This window comes from Myotis lucifugus, unplaced genomic scaffold (assembly GCF_000147115.1).
Source record: "Myotis lucifugus unplaced genomic scaffold, Myoluc2.0 scaffold_412, whole genome shotgun sequence".
NCBI lineage: Eukaryota > Metazoa > Chordata > Mammalia > Chiroptera > Vespertilionidae > Myotis > Myotis lucifugus.
In genome coordinates this window covers 163,589-184,261 of record NW_005871460.1, presented here as the reverse complement: position 1 = coordinate 184,261, position 20,673 = coordinate 163,589, and the positions used below count along the sequence as shown (strand labels likewise).

At 43.4% G+C, this 20,673-nt stretch overlaps 1 long non-coding RNA gene across 1 annotated transcript; it reads right to left on the bottom strand.

The window, feature by feature from the left end:
* Positions 1–15,526: 15,526 nt before the first annotated feature.
* Positions 15,527–20,461, bottom strand: LOC111823171. The gene is made up of 4 exons (XR_002826172.1): positions 18,679–20,461; positions 17,971–18,071; positions 17,489–17,636; positions 15,527–17,001 (listed from the first exon to the last, which is right to left on the bottom strand). It is a non-coding gene; the product is annotated as an uncharacterized LOC111823171 (long non-coding RNA).
* Between the last annotated feature and the right edge of the window lie 212 nt (positions 20,462–20,673).

Genomic DNA, 20,673 nt, shown 5'->3' with positions numbered 1-20,673 from the left:
TTAGCTGCGGTTTTGCATATATTTGTTCAGGACTTGCTGTTTCTTAATGGCAGGCATTGTTTCTTCATTCAAGACTTTTGGCACGTGTCTCCCTCAGGCCATATGTGTCTAGAGGAGGTTGTTCAAGTCCCTAACTGCCTTAACCTGCCTCCATTGAATCCATTATACAAAGTTAAGGTCACAACACAGATGCTTGTACTTAAGGGCATCTGCTTATGATGCTATCCAAAGTGTCAGATCTGCCTGGGCTGCAGTGTGGATAAGATGGCCAAGAAATATATTAAAAGATGCTTGAAGTCATAGATCACCAGAGAGATGGAAATTAAAGCAACAATTACCTGTCACCTCACCACTTTCACAATTTCTGCCATCAAAAGATGAACAAAAGACAAGTGCTGGGGAGGATGTGGAAAAAAGGGAATGCTAGTACACTACTGATGCGAATGCAAACTGGTGCAGCCATTATGAAAATCAGTAGACTTTCCTCAAAAAATTTAGTATGGAACTTCCAATTGATCCAGTGATTCCACTTCTAGGAATATATCCTAAGAAACCTGAAACAATAAGATAGAATATATACTCCCTTCTGTTGATAGCAGCACAATTTACAATAGCAAAGATGTGGAAACAGCCCAACTGCCCATCAATAGACTGGATTAAAATGCTATGATACAGCCAAAGTCAGTTTGGCTAATTGGATAGACCACCACCCTGTAGACTGAAATATCCCAGGTTTAATTCAGGGCAAGGGTACATGCCCAGGTTGCAGGCTTCATTCCCTGTAGGGAGTGCACTAGAGGCAGCCAATCAATGATCCTCTCTCATCATTGATGTTTCTCTCTCTCTCTCCCTTTCATTTCTTCACTGAATTTAAAAAAACAATTTTTGGAAAATTTACACCATGGAAATCTCTGCAGCAGCGAAAAAGAAGAATGTTTACCTTTACAGACAGCATAGAGGCACCTGGAAAACATCATACCAAGTGAATCAGTCAGTCAGAGATTTACAAGTATCACTTGATCTGACTCATATATGAAATCTAATTAACAAAATAAAGTGGTGAATGGAGTGGATTCACGGACATGGAAGTACAGATACTCAGAGGAAAGGAATAGGAGGGGAAAAAAGAAAGTACAGCCTCACGTGAGGATTAAACACACACACACACACACACACACACACACACACACACAGAAAATAGTCACCTGAGCCTTGAGAATTTTCTTCTGATCTCTTAATGCTATGGGAAAACACTAGCTTGCTGTTTTGAGTGTGCTCTAAATTTGTGTTTATTAATCTGTGTTCAATCAATGGAATTGATGATAACCTTCATGTAACTTTCTCCTCCTTCATATGAGTCAATTGTCTGGTGATGGTGTAAGAAATATCCACACTTGTGGAGAATTTTGCAAAGTTTATGTGACCCAAGCCGGTAACAATGCCAGGAAGCAGAATAACAATAAATTGCTTGGGAGAATGGCGGGTTGCACCTTTTTTATACAGGAGACTAAAGAAGACATAAATGGGTTACATGACATTCACTGGTGATAAATTGGGGATGGGAGCTAAGGAGGAAGATCTCTGGGATTGGATAAAAAGTTAAAAAAAGACATAAACTCCTTTTTATGTTTATCTGATAGGTAACAGTTAATAGTTAACACAATAACAATAATAATTGGGGCTCTGTGATCTTCTGTGTTCAGAGATTGTACTCTTAGGAGTCTGTGAAAGTGAAATGTCCTGAAAAGCCAAAGGTATGTTATCCCAGATGCAAAAATACGACAGGCTCAATAAGGTAAAATTTCACTCTTGCAAAAAATTAAAAAACCACACACACAGACACACACTCACACCCAAAACAGAACACACTAGGACATAAATACCCCCGTGAATAGCTTTTACTTGGAAAGTTTTAACTTTAAAGCATCTTATATGGGTACTTTTAGCTTCTGAGTTTGCAAGATTGCCTATGCTATGTCAGGCTCCCTGAGATGACTAGGTGGTTTACTGTGTGCCATCATTTTTGTCCATACTGGGGAGTTAGAACCTGTGGGTTGAGGAGAAAATTCAATGAGTAGTTTATTTCCTGCTGGGCCATTGTTCACATCCTCTCTAACAGAATGATTCCCGTATTGCTGGTGTCCCTTTATTTCATCTCCTAGAAGTATTCACTCTTCAGGTCACTGAAGCCTTAGGTTCTAAATGTGGTGGAGGTAGTATTAAGGACAAGAAAAAGGTCTTTATTATCTTTGCTGTGGCCTTCCACAATTTATGAGAATCACCTGCCAATTAAACCCCAAGATTGTTGACTCCTCTAATCCAACAACTCCTCTGTTCAAACTGCTGAGCAAGAGAAGTTACTTTCAAGGCTACATTCTTGTTACCCCTCCTCCCTGCTATTGTCACTCCTCAGAGATCATTTGCACCACGGAGTCTCTAGTCAGTAGAAAGTTTACTTCCCTGAACTACTTCAAACAAACCTCTTTTAAACTCTTCATAACTTTCTCTCTAGTCATATTTTATAGGCTTGGGAAAAATACTGACAGGAAAACTACCTATATATCTGCCAGACTGTCTCCAGCAGGGGTCCTCAAACATCGGCCCGTGGGCCACATGCAAATACAAATATTGTATTTGTTCCTGTTTTCTTTTTTTACTTCAAAATAAGATATGTGCAGTGTGCACAGGAATTTGTTCATAGTTTTTTTTAAGCTGTAGTCCTGCCCTCCCAACGGTCTGAGGGACAGTGAACTGGCCCCCTGTTTAAAAAGTTTGAGGACCCCTCCAGGAATGCAAAGTAACTGTAACTTAAATGGCTCAAGATGAAAGAAATAGACATGCCAAAACCGGTTTGGCTCAGTGGATAGAGTGTCGGCCTGCGGACTTTAAGGTCCCAGGTTCGATTCCTGTCAAGGGCATGTACCTGGGTTGCGGGCACATTCCCAGAGGGAGATGTGCGGAAAGCAGCTGATTGATGTTTCTTTCTCATGGATATTTCTAACTCTCCATCTCTCTCCCTTCCTCTCTGTAAAAAATCAATAAATATATTTCTTTAAAAAATATATACATTCATCTATTTTGCAACAACATGTTTTTCAACTCTATATTCAATCCACATTCTTTTTTTCACCAATATATTTTTATTGATTTTTTACAGAGAGGGAGAGGGATAGAGTTAGGAACATGGATCAACTGCCTCCTGCACACTCCATCTAGGGATGTACCCACAGCCAAGGTACATGCCCTTGACCAAATGGAACCTGGGACTCTTGAGTCCGCAGGATGATGACCTATATATACTGAGCCAAAACGGTGAGCACTCAATCCACATTCTTATGCCCTGTGGGCGAGTCTCATCTCACTGACACAAAATGTAACAAACAATGAAGAGCTTTCACCCAAACCCACTGGAATGTAGACTGGGTCTCAAAAACCACATCTCCGGCCTAAAGACACACTTTATTTTACCCTTAGATTTGCTGCCAGCGCACCAATGGCTCTGATGGGAACATCTGAGAAGCTACAGGAAGCCACAAAACCTCTTGATTATAATCAATGACAATGACTCCTGAACAGAAGATAAACATATCAGGAGTCCCTCAGATCTGTGTACAGACCGCTCCTGTAGTCTTTTCCTCAAAAAAAGTTCTCGGTGCAGGTTTAGATGAAGTCCATTCCCTGTAATGGAATTGGTCAGTATTTCTGCAGTGAAGGTCCTCACTGTGATGGTCCTCCAACCAGTGCCCATCACCCATGGAATTGAAGGCATTAGGGCACAGGGCCCTCCGCAACATGTGGGGAAAAGAATCTCTTCAAATGTCTTAGCATCCCTTGAAAACAAGAAAAAAATTCACGCTGCTCCCAGACATACTTGTTTTCAGACCAAACACCTCTTTTGAGTGACTTCTGTGTCTCAAAGCATCCATTTTCACATGAGGACTAGAGAGTCCACATTGTTTACTGCAAAATTATGGGCAGCAGTGTAAATTTGGCAAAAACCGCTGAGCTAATTTCTGCACCATAGTCTTCTCCCAAGGGCAAAACTCTTTGAGACCCCATAAAAGTTTTCACCTCATCATGCTTGGAGAGCCCAGAACTTCTAATAAACTACCCACACAGTAAATAGAACACCCAGCATTAAAGAAGTCCTAGTAAAAAGCCTTCATTATTTTACAAAGAAAGACACCTGAGACGGGCAGTTCTCCCCTTGATGACTTAGCCACTCAATAAATAAACTCAACATTAGCATGTAGGAAAGTGCATCCCTCAAAATGGCAGTTCTTCTACATAATGTTTACTGGGGCCAACAGTAATCAGTCCTATGTGGCGACGCACGGCAGAGATACAAGTAAGAACTAAGGGATGAGTTGCTCCTATTTTCTTCAACAAATCAGACAACACAGTTAGCTTCCCTGGGCTCATGAGGATGGTGATTGATGCCATCCATAGGAACTTTACAGGATGCTAAAATATAGGTGGATCAGGGGAAATACCTTCAGCAACAGAAATATGCAGTGACACAGATATGGCAGGATATCTCTGTATGTTAGAAAGCGCAACATAGATATCTATACTTCCAACATAAAAAGAAACAGAACACTAGAAACAGTTGTGGGGACATTACATAATGTAGGTGATCAAATGGATGAAATATAATTCAGAATAATGAGACCTTACTTATTTTCTTATACAATTGTTAAGTCCTAAGTAACAAACTACATTTCCTACACATCTAAAAACCTTATCACATCCAGACTCTTTCCGGAAAGCTAATTTACAAATTAGACTGAGAAATATCTCACATTAATTGCACTCATAATGGCTTTCTCCTGTGTGAGCTCTGTGATATTGAAGACCTTTACTACTTTTAAAAATTTCCCACATTCACTGCATTGAAAAGGCTTTTCTCCTGTGTGAACTCTCTGATGATATTGGAGTCGAGAGCAACGGGAAAAAGACTTTCCACATTCACTGCATGTATAAGGTTTTTCTCCTGTATGAACTCTCTGATGATATTGGAGACGAGGGCGACGGGAAAAAGATTTCCCACATTCACTGCATTTATAAGGCTTTTCTCCTGTATGAACTCTCTGATGACGGCGAAGATCACTGTTCCCCGTAAAAGATTTCCCACATTCACTGCATTGAAAAGGCTTTTCTCCTGTGTGAACTCTCTGATGATATTGGAGACCAGACTGACTGGCAAAACACTTTCCACATTCACTGCATTTATGAGGCTTTTCTCCTGCATGAACTCTCTGATGACGACGAAGATCACTGTTCCTGGTAAAAGATTTTCCACATTCACTGCATTGAAAAGGCTTTTCTACTGGGTGAACTCTCTGATGATATTGGAGACCAGACTGACTGGCAAAACACTTTCCACATTCACTGCATTTATGAGGCTTTTCTCCTGCATGAACTCTCTGATGACGACGAAGATCACTGTTCCTGGTAAAAGATTTTCCACATTCACTGCAGTGAAAAGGCTTTTCTACTGGGTGAACTCTCTGATGATATTGGAGTCCAGAGCAACGGGAAAAAGACTTTCCACATTCACTGCATTTATGAGGCTTTTCTCCTGTATGAACTATCTGATGACGACGAAGATAACTGTTCCAGGTAAAAGATTTTCCACATTCCTTGCATTGAAAAGGTTTTTCTCCTGTGTGAACTCTGTGATGATTTTGGAGACCAGAGTGACTGGTAAAAGACTTTCCACATTCACTGCATTGAAAAGGCTTTTCTCCTGTGTGAACTCCCTGATGATATTGGAGACCAGTGCTCCTTGGACTGTTTTTGGTCTGAGGAACATTTAGGTGGAGATGTCCTGATTCGGTAAGAACACCCTGCCCAACCTCCCCGCAACTGAAAGGATTCTGGAACACATTGAAATTGCAGCTGTTTGCAAGTGAGATCCTGTCCACACCTCTAATGAAAGTCTTCTCTCTCACATGCTGCTGGTGAAATTTTACACTGAAGTAAAACCGTCTTGCGCATGCCCCACACCTCAACAGTATCTGTCCATGTTGTGTTCCCTGCAACTCTATCACATGGAAAATATTTCCCAAGACTATTTCACAACTCTCACAGGGGTGGTTCTTCTGGGAAGACAAGGCTACCTTGGGATTCCTTGCTTGTGACATTCCTACAGAAACCTTCTGTTCCGTAGGTACCTCCACATTCTCTGCTCCACAACAGCAACCTGTATAAAAGGAAATGCTGGTGAGGTATATGTTGATCTTATGAAAACAAAATATCTTCACCACGATTGTTTATCTGTCATGACTAGGCATGATTCCACAGAAAGACTTTCAAGATGAGTGAGTTAGACACTGAAGAAACTGCTGTTGTAAGTAATGTGGCCGCGAAAGTTAGTCGATGATGGAAATCTCATCAAGAGAAGGACAGAAGCACAGGAGTACATCCAAAGAAGAGAGGATGCCTCTACTCATTGTTCTTGCACAAACAGTTTCCTCTAGGACAGTGGTTCTCAACCTTGGCTGCACATTACAATCGCCTGAGAATCGTTTTAAAATCCTTAATACTGGGCCTCATCCTCCAGATATTCTATTTCTTTGTTACTAATGTTGTGGCCCCACCCCATAACAAAGAATCAGAATTTCCGGAGGATGAGGCCCAGAAATCAGGATTTTAAAAAGATTCCCAGGTGATTCTAATGTGCAGCCAAGGTTGGGAACCACTGTTCTGGGCCCTTACGTTCTGACCATGTGAGTCTGTGTGGAATAATTTAAAGCTGCTCAAAGCCATAAAAATTAATTGTATTAGATCACAGGATATAGAACTTCAATATAATAACAACTGTGCTCTCCAAGGTGCTGCAGGCATGGACCAATGTTGGCTTGCAGTAAAGAGAGACCTGTTAAAGGGGCAGAGGTGCAAAGTCCAAGGAGGTTAAGGTTATCCATGAGCTGGGAATCTAAGTAGAAATGATCAAATTGAGAACTGAATAGTTGGCAAAGTATCAACAATAAGAACAAAGAAGCATAATCGGGTGAGGACTGGGCAACTGTAACAAAACACTGGCTTTCTAGGTATGAATTTAACAAAGGCCTGTCGTGAATTCCTCCCCAATGACCCTTCCCCAAAGAATGACTGCCGGGGGTTCCACTGTGTCTTTCATAAAGTCTTCTTTCTTTGTGATGTACAAATGATTCTTCCCCTTCAATCCCATTTGAGCCATTGCATGAGATAAATGATACAAATCGTTAAAAAAAGAGAAAAGTTGGATGGTCAACACTGTCATCAACAAAGGACAAATGACGTCACAGTCAAAAGACCTATGTGAGTGACATCACTAAGTGGCAGGCTCAGAGAGATGAGCTTCTTCCCCCTTCCCAGTGCAAGTAGACAGCTTTCCATGTACAAAAACCCCATAGGAAATGGGAATAAGAGTACCATGAAGACAAACAGTATTACAGACACACATAGAGGAGAACTGTACAGAAAGGATGACTGGAAAGACTGGGTGAACAACTATATTTGAAGATACCTACAGTCAAAAACAAGGGTCAGAGTTACCTCTAGCAGCCACTGTGCTCCTGCTATCATTGATCCTAGTGGCCTGTTCTACAACAAAACCTGGAAATTTGTGTGTTTAAAAACCACAGAATGCCTTGGCCAGTATGGCTCAATTGGTTGGAGCATCGTCCTGCGGACTGAAAGGTCCCAGGTTTGATTCCGGTCAAGGGCATGTACCTGGGTTGCGGGCACATCCCCAGTAGGAGATGTGCAGGAGGCAGCTGATCGATGTTTCTCTCTCATTGATGTTTCTAACTCTCTGTCTCTCTCCCTTCCTCTCTGTAAAAAATCAATAAAATATATTTTAAAAAAAAAAACACCACAGAATGCCTTTGCCAGTTTGGCTCAATTTGTTGGAGCTTCGTCCTGAGTACTAAATGGTCAAGGATTCAATTCCCAGTCAAGGCGGGTTCCATTTTCAGTTAGCTTGTGTACAGAAGGCAGCCAATTGATGTTTCTCCCTCACTCTAATGTTTCTCTCTCTCTCTCTCTCTCTCTCTCTCTCTCTCTCTCCATCTACCTTCCTCTCTATCTGAAAGCAATAACAAATATATAAATAAGAATTTCAATTTTTTGTTGTGATGGTAAATGGGATTGCTTTTTTAGTCTCTCTTTCTGTAAGTTCACTATTGGTATATAGAAATGCCAAAGATTTCTTGGCATTAATTTTGCATCCTGTTACATTGAGCAATTCATTTATTATATCTAATAGTTTTTTGATGGAGTCTTTAGGGTTATTTTATCATGTGCAATATCATGTCATCTGCGCATAAGGACAGTTTTATTTCTTCTTTTCCAATTTGGATGCCTTTTATTTCTTCTTCTTGTCTAATCGCAATGGCTAATACTTCCAGTACTATGTCGAACAGGAATGGTTAGAGTGGGCATCCCTGTCTTGTTCCTGTACCTAAGGGAAATGGTTTTAGTTTTTGCCCATTGAGTATGATGTTGGCTATGGGTTGTCATATATGGCTTTTATTATGTTGAGGTGTAATCCTTCTATTCCCACCTTGCTAAGAGTTTTTATCAAAAATGGGTGTTGGATTTTGTCATATGCTTTTTCTGCATCAATTGATATGACTATGTGGTTTTCATCTCTCAATTTGTTCATGTGATGTATCATGTTTATCGATTTGCAGATATTGTACCATCCTTGCATCCCTGGGATAAATCCTATTGGTCATGGTGTATGATATTTCTGATGTACTGCTGGAACCGATTTGCCAAGTCCAGGTCACTGGTGACTGTGAGGGTCTTACCCAGGGAGGATAGAAGTTGAAAGTTCTCCAACATCATGTTCAGGTACAGCTGTCTCTGACCATCATCAAGGAGGCTCCATTCCTCCCTGGAGAAGTACAGGGCAATATCCTCAAAGGTGACCCCAACCTGTCAGAATTGACACAATTGAAACCAGATCTGTCTCTCTGAGAACCAATAATTCTAGTCCTTACACATCTTCCCCAGCCTCCTCCTCCTCCAGGGCCCCTGGGAAGTGTGGACACCAGGCCCTAATGCCAGTGTAGGCTGCTGTCTCACTATAGTCCCATTACTCACTGCATTGCCCTCAGGAGAGCAGAAGGATTCGGTGGGAAGGGAAGGTAGAGGGCAATGCCATTTAAGGTCTGGGCGATGCCTGCAGGGCCCCAGCTTTCCCGCCACCAGCAAAACCACTGCAGTCTTCTAGATCCTGCCTCCAAGACAAAGCCAAGCCTGGGTTTATGCTTCACTTTAAGTCCACACAGCAGATCCCGGAGACCATCAGCTCACAGTTCCTCCAGATGTGCTCACCACTGGGTAATGTTTATCCCCTTCCCATGTTCAGACCCCAAGTTCACTCCCTCAGCTCTGCCCCCTTCCTGCTCCAATGCCACTGGGTCTCGCTGGACTCACCCATGAACTTGGCATATGGCGTGTAGAGAGCTTGTAGTCCAGCCGGATCCAGGACCACCCTAGGCCCCTGATGGATCCCACAGCCGGGAAAGCCCCAATGAGTCTGTGCTGTCCTCCCTGCAGCCTCTGATCTTTCCGTCAATACTCACAGCCACATCCTCAGGGACCTTCAGATGCAAGTCACCCCCGTCCCCTCTGCCCTGCACTTGCTGTGTCCTCAGAAGCCACAACACTCCTCTCTCCCCTCCACCTTCCTCACGGTCCTCCACGCGGGACTGAGCTGCAGGACGGGACAGGCGCCCTCCCCAGGCTGTGGTGTCTGTGTGAGGAGGCGGTGAGGGCCTGGGGGACACACTCACCTCAGCCCGTCTCCTCAGCGGGGGCGCCGCCATTGCCCTCTGTGGGCTGAGCCGGGCAGGAGCAGAAGCCGCTGCAGGAATGGCGGTCCCTGGCCCGGCCCTGGCGTGGGTCCGGGCGGTGACTCCGAGCTTCAATCCCACGTGAGAGCTGTGAGCACCACTGGAGGCTCCACCATTGGCTGTGAGGCGGGGAGCACCACTCTCCGGCCTTCTCCATGGGACTGTGGACTTGGAAAACATCACAGCCTGAGACAAAAACCTGAGAAGGAAAAATCCCGCCACAAGGACTCCCAAACTGGCCCTAGTGACGAGGCCAAAGGTAAATGCCTTTTCTGAGCCTCCATTGGTTCAGCCTGGAGGTATTTCCTGCATAGACTTCTGGGTAATGTAGTTTCTCCGCTCCAAGGTCAGGATCCTCTACATTCTCAGTTGCATCCAGGACTGGATTAAGGGGCACATATCCCAAGAACACATTAAGAATACACTCAGCGTCCTCGAGCGTCTTCAGGGGAGGTGATTTCTGGGGCAAGTTTGTTTCTGGTGGATATGACTGGCTTCTTTAGGGGCTGGTTTTGCATATCTTTCTTCAGGACCTGCTCATTCTGAATGGCAGGCATTGCTTCTTCATTCAGGGCATTTGGCACGTGTCTCCCTCAGGTCCACTGTAACTTGCAGAGGTTGCTCAAGTCTCTAACTCGCTGTAACCTGCCTCCATTGAATGGATTGTACAAAGTGAATGGCACAAAACAGACACACATACTTTAAAGGCATCTGCTTCTGATGCCAACCCAAGTGCAGCTCTGCCTTTGCTGCAGTGGGGATAGGATGGCCAAGAGACAGGTGAAAAAATGCTCAAAGTTACTGATCATCGGAGACACGAACATTCAAACAACAATTAGGTATCACCTTACAACTGTCAAAATGGCGGCCATCAACAAGTCAACAAATGGAAAGTGCTGGTGAGGATGTAGAAAAAAAAGGTACCCTAGTACACTGCTGGTGGGAATGCAAACTGGTGCAGCCATGATGGCAATCAGTATGGAGTTTTGCAAAAAAATTTAATGTGGAACTGCCATTGGATCCAGTGATTCCACTTTTAGGAATATATCCTGTGGGAAACCTCCTGTTGTCTTCACTAGCAGAGAGGTGTGGACCAGGAGCCCGGAAGGCTGATGACCCTTGAGCCCTGCCTTGGGATCCCCTTGCCTGCTGGCGGGGCCCCTGTAGCTGGTCAAGCGGAATGAAGTTAACTAGAAGAGGACGTTCTGCCGAGAAAGGACGGGAGCCTGCAAACAGGCCACGTCAGAACAAAGTCTTGCAAGGAAGACTTTTTGTTCAGAGGCAGAACTTTCCTTGAGGTGAAATAGTCCATGAGGGCACGGAAAGTACAACGGAGGGTGCACTGCTGCAGGTGGAAAGAATCTTTGTATAACATAGGAAACTAATAGTTTAATGTATAACTTAGCTCAGATGATCTCACAAGCATGCTTGTTAATCATTGCCACTTGCTGTACTCCATTGTTATTTGCTGTATTCCCTTAATAAAAGCCATGAGAGCCTTGGGGGCTTTGCTACTCGCCTGAGCAAGGGGTAGCCCTCTGTTTCTCTAAATTGTATCCTGCACACCAAGCTCCTCTCAGCGTCACCATTCACAAAGAACATGAATAGCCCCGGCATTGATCACATATCTTGGGGAATCCAGGTTTCTTCTCCAGAGAGGGCCCAGCTCACGCCATTGGTCAACAGACAGATCCATGGTACCAGCCACCAGGAGGCTTCAACCTCAGCATGAACAGAGAGCTCAGGCAACAGCTGTGGGCAATTGGAAGAGGGACCCCTTATCAAAAAGGGCAAGAGAGGTCAATATAGAATGCTTAAGTGCCTTCCTATGGGGCCTGCCACACAGTGGAAGGGATTAAATCCTTTCATGTCCTTATTAAATTGCTGCCAAACATTCAAAGAATTAGTTTGTAAGTTTGTTTGGGATAAATGTACAATATGCTGTTGTAAAATATCAAAAATTATTAATGACATTGTAGAATAATTTCATGTCAGGATATTCTTTGCTCTAGGCCACGGCAATTCAATTTTAAACTGGCTGTCAATTTCTTTTTGTATAGACAAGCTCTTAGTTACATTTTCTGCACCACTCCCAGGAGCAAGTAGTGACAATCCACTACTTCCTTGCCTTACCCATGTTCCTACTGGATATTATATTAGGTGGGGGATCAGCCTACGTAAGGGTTCTTATCTATGAAGGGTCAGAAACATAAGTCTGAAATATTTCTATATTTGCCCTAGGTAATATTACCGTACAGATGATTACTGCTAGCATGGCAAGAAAGACGTTCTCAGGCACCAGGCATCTTCTTTACCATGCCCTGGTGGTCTCCGGGCTGTTTGTTGTCTGGCTCGTTCTCCTCCTGCTGGGTTATACTTGGAGAACTTCAATTTAAAAAAAAAATCTTTTTCTTTTACGCTAAGTAACCTACAGGTTACTTCCTGGATGTTGATTGATAGCGCCGCAAGGCCATGTATTTTAAGTTAAAGTCATTAAATATTTATGATGATTGTACTTCTTTTCAGATTGGTATTTTTAACAGCAAATTATTAGATTATTCTATAAATATTAGTGGAAGATACTTCAAAATTTTTAAATTTCTCCTTTTTACTAAATTTAAGATAATATTTTTAAATAGTATTTCCTTTCAGCTTATTTACATCTATAGAGGGATCATGGGAAGTCTTCAGTAATTTTTTTAGAAGAATTTACTTTACTAGGATTCAATTGCTTACAAAGATACTGGCTTTTTATGGTAGGTACTTTTATTAATAAAGTTAGTAAATTTAGATAGTTTTATGTCTGATTTACGAGGTGTAAACGCTGCCCATTTTCAGCCTAATTTAAAATGCAGCGGTGAGGAGCTTTTGTTATTTTAAATTATATCTTAAAATTCTACTTCTGTATTTTAAGAAATATTAAACAAAATAACTTGTTTTGCCCTTTCTTAGAGGCAAAAACTTAAAATATATATTTATTAATTTTTATTTGATAAAGCTTTCCGTGTGATTTCAAGTATATTAAATTGGCTTTATTTAAAAATCCTTTAAGAAGAGAGAATAAACTTTTGAAAACAGTTCAGGGCCCATGAAATGTCTCAAAGTTATTCCTTGGTTATAGTTTTGAAATTTAATTTGAAAGACTATCAAATATATGAGTGTATATATGATTTAAAGATTATATACTTTTTATAATTATTAAGAGATATCAATTAAATTAAAACTGATCTTTGTATATAGAAACTTTGGTTGGGATTATAGAATTTATTCTTTTTTAATTAGACCAATGAGTAACATATTTTGAATTCCGAATTTTTCAGAGAAAGCACAAGATTTTCCTCAAAATAAATTTCTATACTTTAGGCATTTAGTTACTATAATTATAATTTTTCCCAATTTAAGTTAACTAGAACTTTAAACTCTTAGCTAGCAAGTTAAATATTTAGCATTTCTTTAGATTAATAAGAGCAGGTGTTACCTTCCTTATGTAATTTTAACTATATTGTATTAGTCTAATTTAGTATTGGAAGGGGTAAAGAGAAGAAAACAGGACAGAGGAAAATTTGTTGTGCTCAGTAGCAGCTTGCGGCCTTGAGTCCAGCATAGTTCAGATAAGTAAAAATTAAGAAAGAACTCTCTCTCCCTGCCAACGGCCTCTTTTTTCTGCAGTAACCATTTGGATATTGGGGATATTGTTGTAGATCCGGTGGCATTTGCTGCAGCTGTATCAGAAATGCAAGGAAATCGCCATTTCTTCTCCATGTGGGAGGAACAATCTCATTCCCAGGATCTAAATCTAATAATATTTTCTTTATTTCAGTAGGCAAGGGCAGCACCCAGGGCAGAAAGAATGTCTCATCCCTATGGATCCAAGGTCCAGCCCGACACTTCCGGAGGTTGCTCGGAATAACTCTTGTATCCGTTTTGCTCCCTGGAGCAGGCTGGGTGCTGTGCAGCCAGCTGGCCTTGAGACGGCACAGGGACAGGGGGGTAAACAGACAATGCCCTGTTTTGTGCTATCACACTGCTTCTCTTTTTTTTCTGGCTTAAGAGACGGTTGATTATGGTCATGCCTGGGATCTAAACAATCCCGTATCAAATTCCATAAGGAAACTGCATCAACCGGGGTCTCACTTGGCCCATGGGCTTTATAATGATTGCGCATTTGTTCTCCAACTTTCTGCCATGTTTCTAAATTAACGGTTCCTTCCTCAGGAAACCAAGGGCAGACCTCCTGAATGAATTTAAAAAATTTTTCTACTTGCTTGTCATTAACCTTAGTTCCTTTACTATTGAGCACAGACTTTAATATTTGGCCATAAAGGGCATTTTCCCTAGATTCTAACTGTCCCATGCTTTACTCCCGACAATCAAAAAAATTGCTCCTCCCTTACCTTAACGAGTGCACTCTTTATCTGGAGGAGTTCCTCACCGTCTGCTTCCCAAGTCCTCAGCGTCTGCTTCCCAAGTCCTCAGGTCCCTGGTCTCTCGGGTTCCAGTTTATCAGGGCCAGCCTGACAGGTTGAGCCGAGAAAAGAAAGAAAGACAAAAAAAAAAGAAAGAAAGAAAGACAGGAAAGCGGGATCAGGAGGACTACAGGAACTGCAGCAAATTTATTAACCACACAATGCTATTTATACACAAGACACTGAACAGGAGGTCTGTCAAGAGGAATGTATTCTTTGTTCCTCTTAATCTCTAAGGGAGGACAGAACAGAAGGACAAGTTCTCAGTACAGCAAATCTCAGTAAATAGTTACAGACTTCTTGGTAAGCCATGAAAGGCTGTTCTCATTCTACAAAGGTTGCTCTCATTCTACTGAAAATCGCCATCCAAACAAGTCTGGGAAAACTGTGTGGGTAAGGGTCCCAGCCTTGCTAGCCCCTTCAGGTGCAGGGACCATGTCAGCTTACTCCTGGTCCCCAACAGTGTGCAGCCCCTTTTCCAGATCCTGAACCCTGAACCATGCAGGATGTGGTGGAAATACGTCACATATCCTAAGAAACCTGAAACAGCCAAAACCGGTTTGGCTCAGTGGATAGAGCGTCGGCCTGCAGACTGAAAGATCCCAGGTTCGGTTCCGGTCAAGGGCATGTACCTTGGTTGCAGGCACATCCCCAGTAGGAGGTGTGCAGGAGGCAGCTGGTTGATGTTTGTCTCTCATTGATGTTTCTAGCTCTCTATCCCTCTCCCTTCTTCTCTGTAAAAAATCAATAAAATATATTTTTAAAAAAGAAACCTGAAACAATCAGATAGAAAGTAACCACCCCTCTCTTCATAGCAGCACAATTTACAATGACAAAGATCTGGAAAGAGCTCAAGTACCCACAGTGGACGAGTGGATAAAAAACTATGGTACATTGATACCATGGAATACCATGCAGCAGTAACAATGAAGAATTTCTTACCCTTTCACACAGTATGGGGGGTGGGGGGGAGACACCTGGAGAGCATCATGCTAATTGAAATAAGCCAGTCAGAGAAAGACAACTATCACTTGATCTCACTCATATATAGAGTCAAATGAACAGAAAACTGATGAATGGAGTGCATTCAGAAACACGGTAGCATATAAATTACTACAGAATCTCAGAGGGCAAGTAGCGGAGGGGGTAAGAAGAAACATCCTCAGGTAAGGATTAAAAAACCTGCACACACCCAATAAAAACAAAGTCACCTGAGCTTTGAGCACTTTATTTTTCTTTCTCCTTTTCATGTTTATTTCATCAACAACATTCGCTCTCGCCCTCCACAAAAACAATTAGATTATGACTTGTCTCCCATCAACTCAGCGTTTGTATGAATGACCAAAGATTTCTTGTCAACACTGTTTTGAAACAAGAAGCTATAAATAAATGAAGCTTTCAAGGCTCCTCGAACCAAGTTAAACACTTCCAGTTCTCAGAGCTCAGGGTCAGACAAGTGGCCTGGCTGCCCCAGGAGGGGCCTGTGTGGGGAGTGAGGGTCCCTCCAGGAGCTGTTCCTTCCTCTCAGGGCAGGATGGGTCTGGGTAGGGCCACCTGTGCCACCAGGAGCCCTGCCCTTGGCATCGGAGAGGAGTCTGTAGGCATGAGGACCCTTCCTCCTACAGCAGGTGGCCTGAGTGGGATGTGCCAGGCAGGAGACTCAGGGGCTGTGGGGGGAGCTGCCTGCCCGCACCTCCTATGGGCACCTCCGCCTGGGCGCTGGCCGGGACAGCACTGCTTTCCAGACCCAGCAAAGGAGCCCAGGAGGGACCATGTTTCCGTGGGAACGGGCACAGGCCGTGGTTGAAACATTCCCCCGTGTGCAGCCAAGTCCTGACTCAGGTCACCCCTGGAACAGCTGCAGCAGAGCCAGCCGCGGAGGGAATGGCCTGAGCATCTGCTCGCAGCTGAGGCAGCCACTCTTCTGAGCTCTCAGCATGTCCCCCAGCCTCTGCCATGTTGTCCGTTGCTTCCCTTCAAGAGCCACTAACTAAGTCACCTAGGTGCTGGGCTCTGCATGCCCACCCACCCCTGGACGACCCTAGGCTGGTCTGGCACAACGCCCACCAGCCCGCTAGCTGCTCTGCCTCTGGACACAAGAGGGAGGGACCAGTGTAGGAAGGACAAAGCCACTGCCTACTCCCCCCTCACCTCACTGACACAGACTGGGCTTCCTGTGCACAGAAGGCTCCTGCTCGCACCCTCACTGCCTGGGGCAGGATCTGCCTGGGAGGCTACTGCCCTTGCTGGGCCCTCTTGGGTGGCCTCCGCCCCGCCTGCTGCCTCTCCTAGAAATGGGGCACAGGTTCTCCTCAGTGTGGAGCTCACTCAACTCCGTGGAACCCAGGTTTTGGGCCTCATTTTGGGAGGACACGCTCAGTATGGCAGGGGCGTACCTCAGAACATGGCTTTCCAGTTTGCATGCCAGCCAGCCTTGGGCGAGGGGGCGGGGGTGGGATATGCAGGGAGCCCAGGCTCGGAGGCTGAGGGTGGTTAGCATTTTCTTCTGTTCTGGAAAGCAAGTGGAAAGCTCTAGATTGCTGGGTTCTGGGAATGCTCTCCATTTTTTATAAATCTGTCTTCTGTCAGTTGAGTCCCTGGAAATGCTGATACCCCTCCATGGAACCTTCTCCTGCTTCACATGAGTCAATTGCTTTTGGTGTTGTTGTAAGAAATGTCCAAACCTATGGAGAATTTTTAAAGTTTATTTGACCCAAGTCGGCCACATCTGCAAGGAAGGAAAACAACAACAGGTTGAGTAATGCTAGGGACAATGGCAGTTTTGCACCTTTTTTATACATTAGATTCTAAGGGGGGGGGGGAAGTGAAATTAACTTGTGATAAATTAGGTGGGAGAGCTAAGGAGGGAAATCTCTCGGATTGGATAAAAAGAAAAAAATAGACAAACTACTTTTTAAAAATTTATCAATCAGTTAACAGTTAATATTTAACCCAAGTGCAATAATAATGGGGGCTCTGTGGTCTTCTATGTTGGGAGATTGTGCTCTTAGGAGTCTGTGAAACAGAAATGTCCCTAAAAATCCAATCCAATGGTATGTTATCCCAGATGCAAAAGACGACAGAGAGCCTCAATAAGGTAAATATTGACCATTGCAAAACACACACACACACACACACACAAGCTAGGACATAACTACCCCTGAGACTCACATTTACTTAGAAAGTTTTAACTTCAAACCATTCTATATGGTTACTTTTGGCTTCTGAGTTTTTAAGATTGCCCATGCCATGCCAGGCTCCCTGAGCTTGCTAGGTTTACTGTGTGCCATCAGTTTTGTCCATACTGGGGACTTAGAACCTGTGGGTTGAGGAGAAAATTCAATGAGTGGTTTATTAACTCTGGGACCCATTGCTTTTGTCGTAATGAACACAATGCCCCCAGGATTGCTGGTGTCCTTTTATTTGGTCTCCTAGAGGTAGTCACTCCTCAGGCAACAAAGCATTAGGTTCTAAGTGTGGTTGCGGTGTTTGTAAGGGGGAAAAAAGTCTTTTTCTTTGCTGTGGCCTTCCAAAATTTATGAGAAGCAGCTGCTAATTAAACCCCTAGATTGTTGGCTCCTCTAATTCACACAGTTCCTCTGGTCAAACTGCTGAAAAAGGTAAGCTACTTTCAAGGTGAAATTCTCACATACCCCTCCTTCCTGCTGTTATCACACGTCAGGCATAATTTGCACCAAGGGGTCTCTAGTTAGTAGAAAGTTTCTGTGCCGCGCCAGCACAGCCAAGGGTGATCCTGAGTGGGGGTGATGAAAGGATTAAGAAAAGACAGACAAGAGAATGAAAGCTGGGTCTCCGTGGGACACTGCCTCCCTGATGAGGAGTCAATGCCCACAAGCCATGTCTTTATTTTATTCCAGATGCCATGAGGCAAAGTAGGGGGGGTGATCAAGTTGTTTACAACATTCTTGTTGGTTTCAACCCTACTCAACTACATGCACCTGAACTCTATCACAAAGGCACGTGGGGCCACATGTTTGGACCATAGGTTCAAGTTTACAACTATAGCTGTTGGCTATAATTGTGCTGGGAGGGCCCTGCCCTCCAGCAGGGACTTGCACGTGGCCACGAGACCTGTGCCCTCTCATTAGTCCGAGGCTTGAACCTGTCCAAAACACTGTAGCCGAGTCCCATATATCCCCCTTTGTTTTTAAACACGCCTATTTACATTATCCAAAAAACTAAATTACTCAGCATAATCAAAACATCAAAACAAACTTCTGGTTATTAACAAAACTACAGACACAGCAGTGTTAACAAGAGAACAAAACTCTGGCTAATAACAAAGCAATACCAATGCAAAAACAAACTACAAACATGTTAACATTTTCAGGATATCTTACTTAGAGTCTTTAGTTTTAGCTCCGCAAGATTTCACAGAAAACTGGCAGTTTACCAACGCTAGCATAGCTTTCACTTGCTTTTCCAACATCTGCTTGGCCTCAGTCGCCATCTTCTTCAGCTGACTCCATGCTGATATCCCGCCGATAGAAAGATGTCCTTGATGCAAAACTAGTCCCCTGGATTAGGCTGTTTGCATGGTTGGCCTTGGCCCTGAGTCCGCACCAGTCCCAGTCAAACCAGCCCCGTCCGCACAGGTGGAAGTCTGGTCCTTTCTCAGCCTCTTTCTCTAGCCATGGATGCATGAAAACGAGCAGCCCTCGGTCCTGCAGAGCTGGAGACCTCCAACTCGAGTCTGGCGTGTCACACAGACCCGAAGTCCCTGGGAGCTATCCGGTCACACAAGCAAAGATAACCAAAGCCCAGAAACAATGCAACTGCCACAAGAACTTACAATCTAGGTCAGAAATAAAAGTTACTTCCTTAAACATCATCAACCACAGTCATCTTTTGCTTTACAGTGGCTTAAACAAAACCTAGGAGATTTCTACCTTATTTTGTATCTCCTAATTACTTATTTTCTACCGCCTATTTCCGAACGCTTGTTTCCTACCACTTATTTCTCTAAGACTTATTTCTCTATTTCTGCAACTTATTTTTTATTTCTACAGCTTATTTCTCTATTTCTACAGCTTATTTCCTACCACTTATTTTTCAGAGCATATTTCTCACCGCTCATTTTCTAATGTCTACCACTTACTTTCTTTTGCTTCTTTCTACCGCTTACTTTCTACAGCTTATTTCCTACTTATTTCTCTACCTCTAACTATGAACTATAGGTAGGCTTCGCTGCCCCTGCCCAAACCTTCCTGGGTCTCAACCCCTGCTTATTTCTCTATTTCTACAGCTTATTTGTACTTTTATAATGCTGCTACTGCTTATTTTCTACAGCTTATTTCTATATTTCTACAACTTATTTCCTACTCTCTATTTCTACAGCTTATTTGCTATCGCTTATTTCCCTCTCTATTTCTACAGCTTATCTAGCCTTTTCTTTTTCTTCCTCTTTGCTGTCATTGGGGCAATTCTCAGTCTCTCGAATGGAGGGACAAGGAGCCTCTCTGGGACCATTGTTCTGGCACCCAAATTGGCTGTACTGCTCCTTCTAGAAAGATACAAGCACAACCTATTCTCCTCCTTTTTGTTTTAGTAATTGCATTTTAAGAGTATGATTAGCTACTAAATCCTAAAGTATCTTCCCCAGCCTGCGTAGCCTCTTACAGAGACCACTGGAGTAGAGACAGAGATCCCACGCTTGCTCTTGCTTGTTTAGAAGGCAACTGGAGAGGCTTATGAGTAACAGTAAACTTCCCGAAGGCTTGCATTAGACCACCATCATTCCAGTTTCGCCTGTGTTGTTCCCTCTCTGTCACCTCCTCCAATTCTCGTTCGTTTTGGGGGGAAGCACATTGTCCAGAGGGCTTTCCCCCACAGGAATGGTAGCTCCAGGGACTGGAGGAGGTAATGGATGTGCCGAAGATACAAGTAGATTCAAAGCCTCTGGTAACTTTCTACTATTTGTCTTACATCTCCTGCCACATTCATCCATCCCTTTTCAGGAAGGGGCTCTAGGTAGTCCTGAATCATGGACCACAAACGGAAGATACAACTAGGAATTTTCTCTGGGTCTTCAGCTATATAGCAATCTCAAAGTTGCTTCTGCTAATTTTTTTTTAAAAAATTAATTGAAGCTTTATTGTTCAGTATTACATTTGTTCCTCTTCTTTCCCCCCATAACTCCCCTCCTCCCAGTTCCCGCCCCACCCTCTGCCCTCACTCCCCACCCACTGTCCTCATCCATAGGTGCACGATTTTTGTCCAGTCTATTCCTGCAACTCCCACTCCCCTTTACCCCTCAAGAATAGTCAGTCCATTCCCTTTCTATGTCCCTGATTCTATTATAATAACCAGTTCATTCTGTAAATCAGATTATTTAT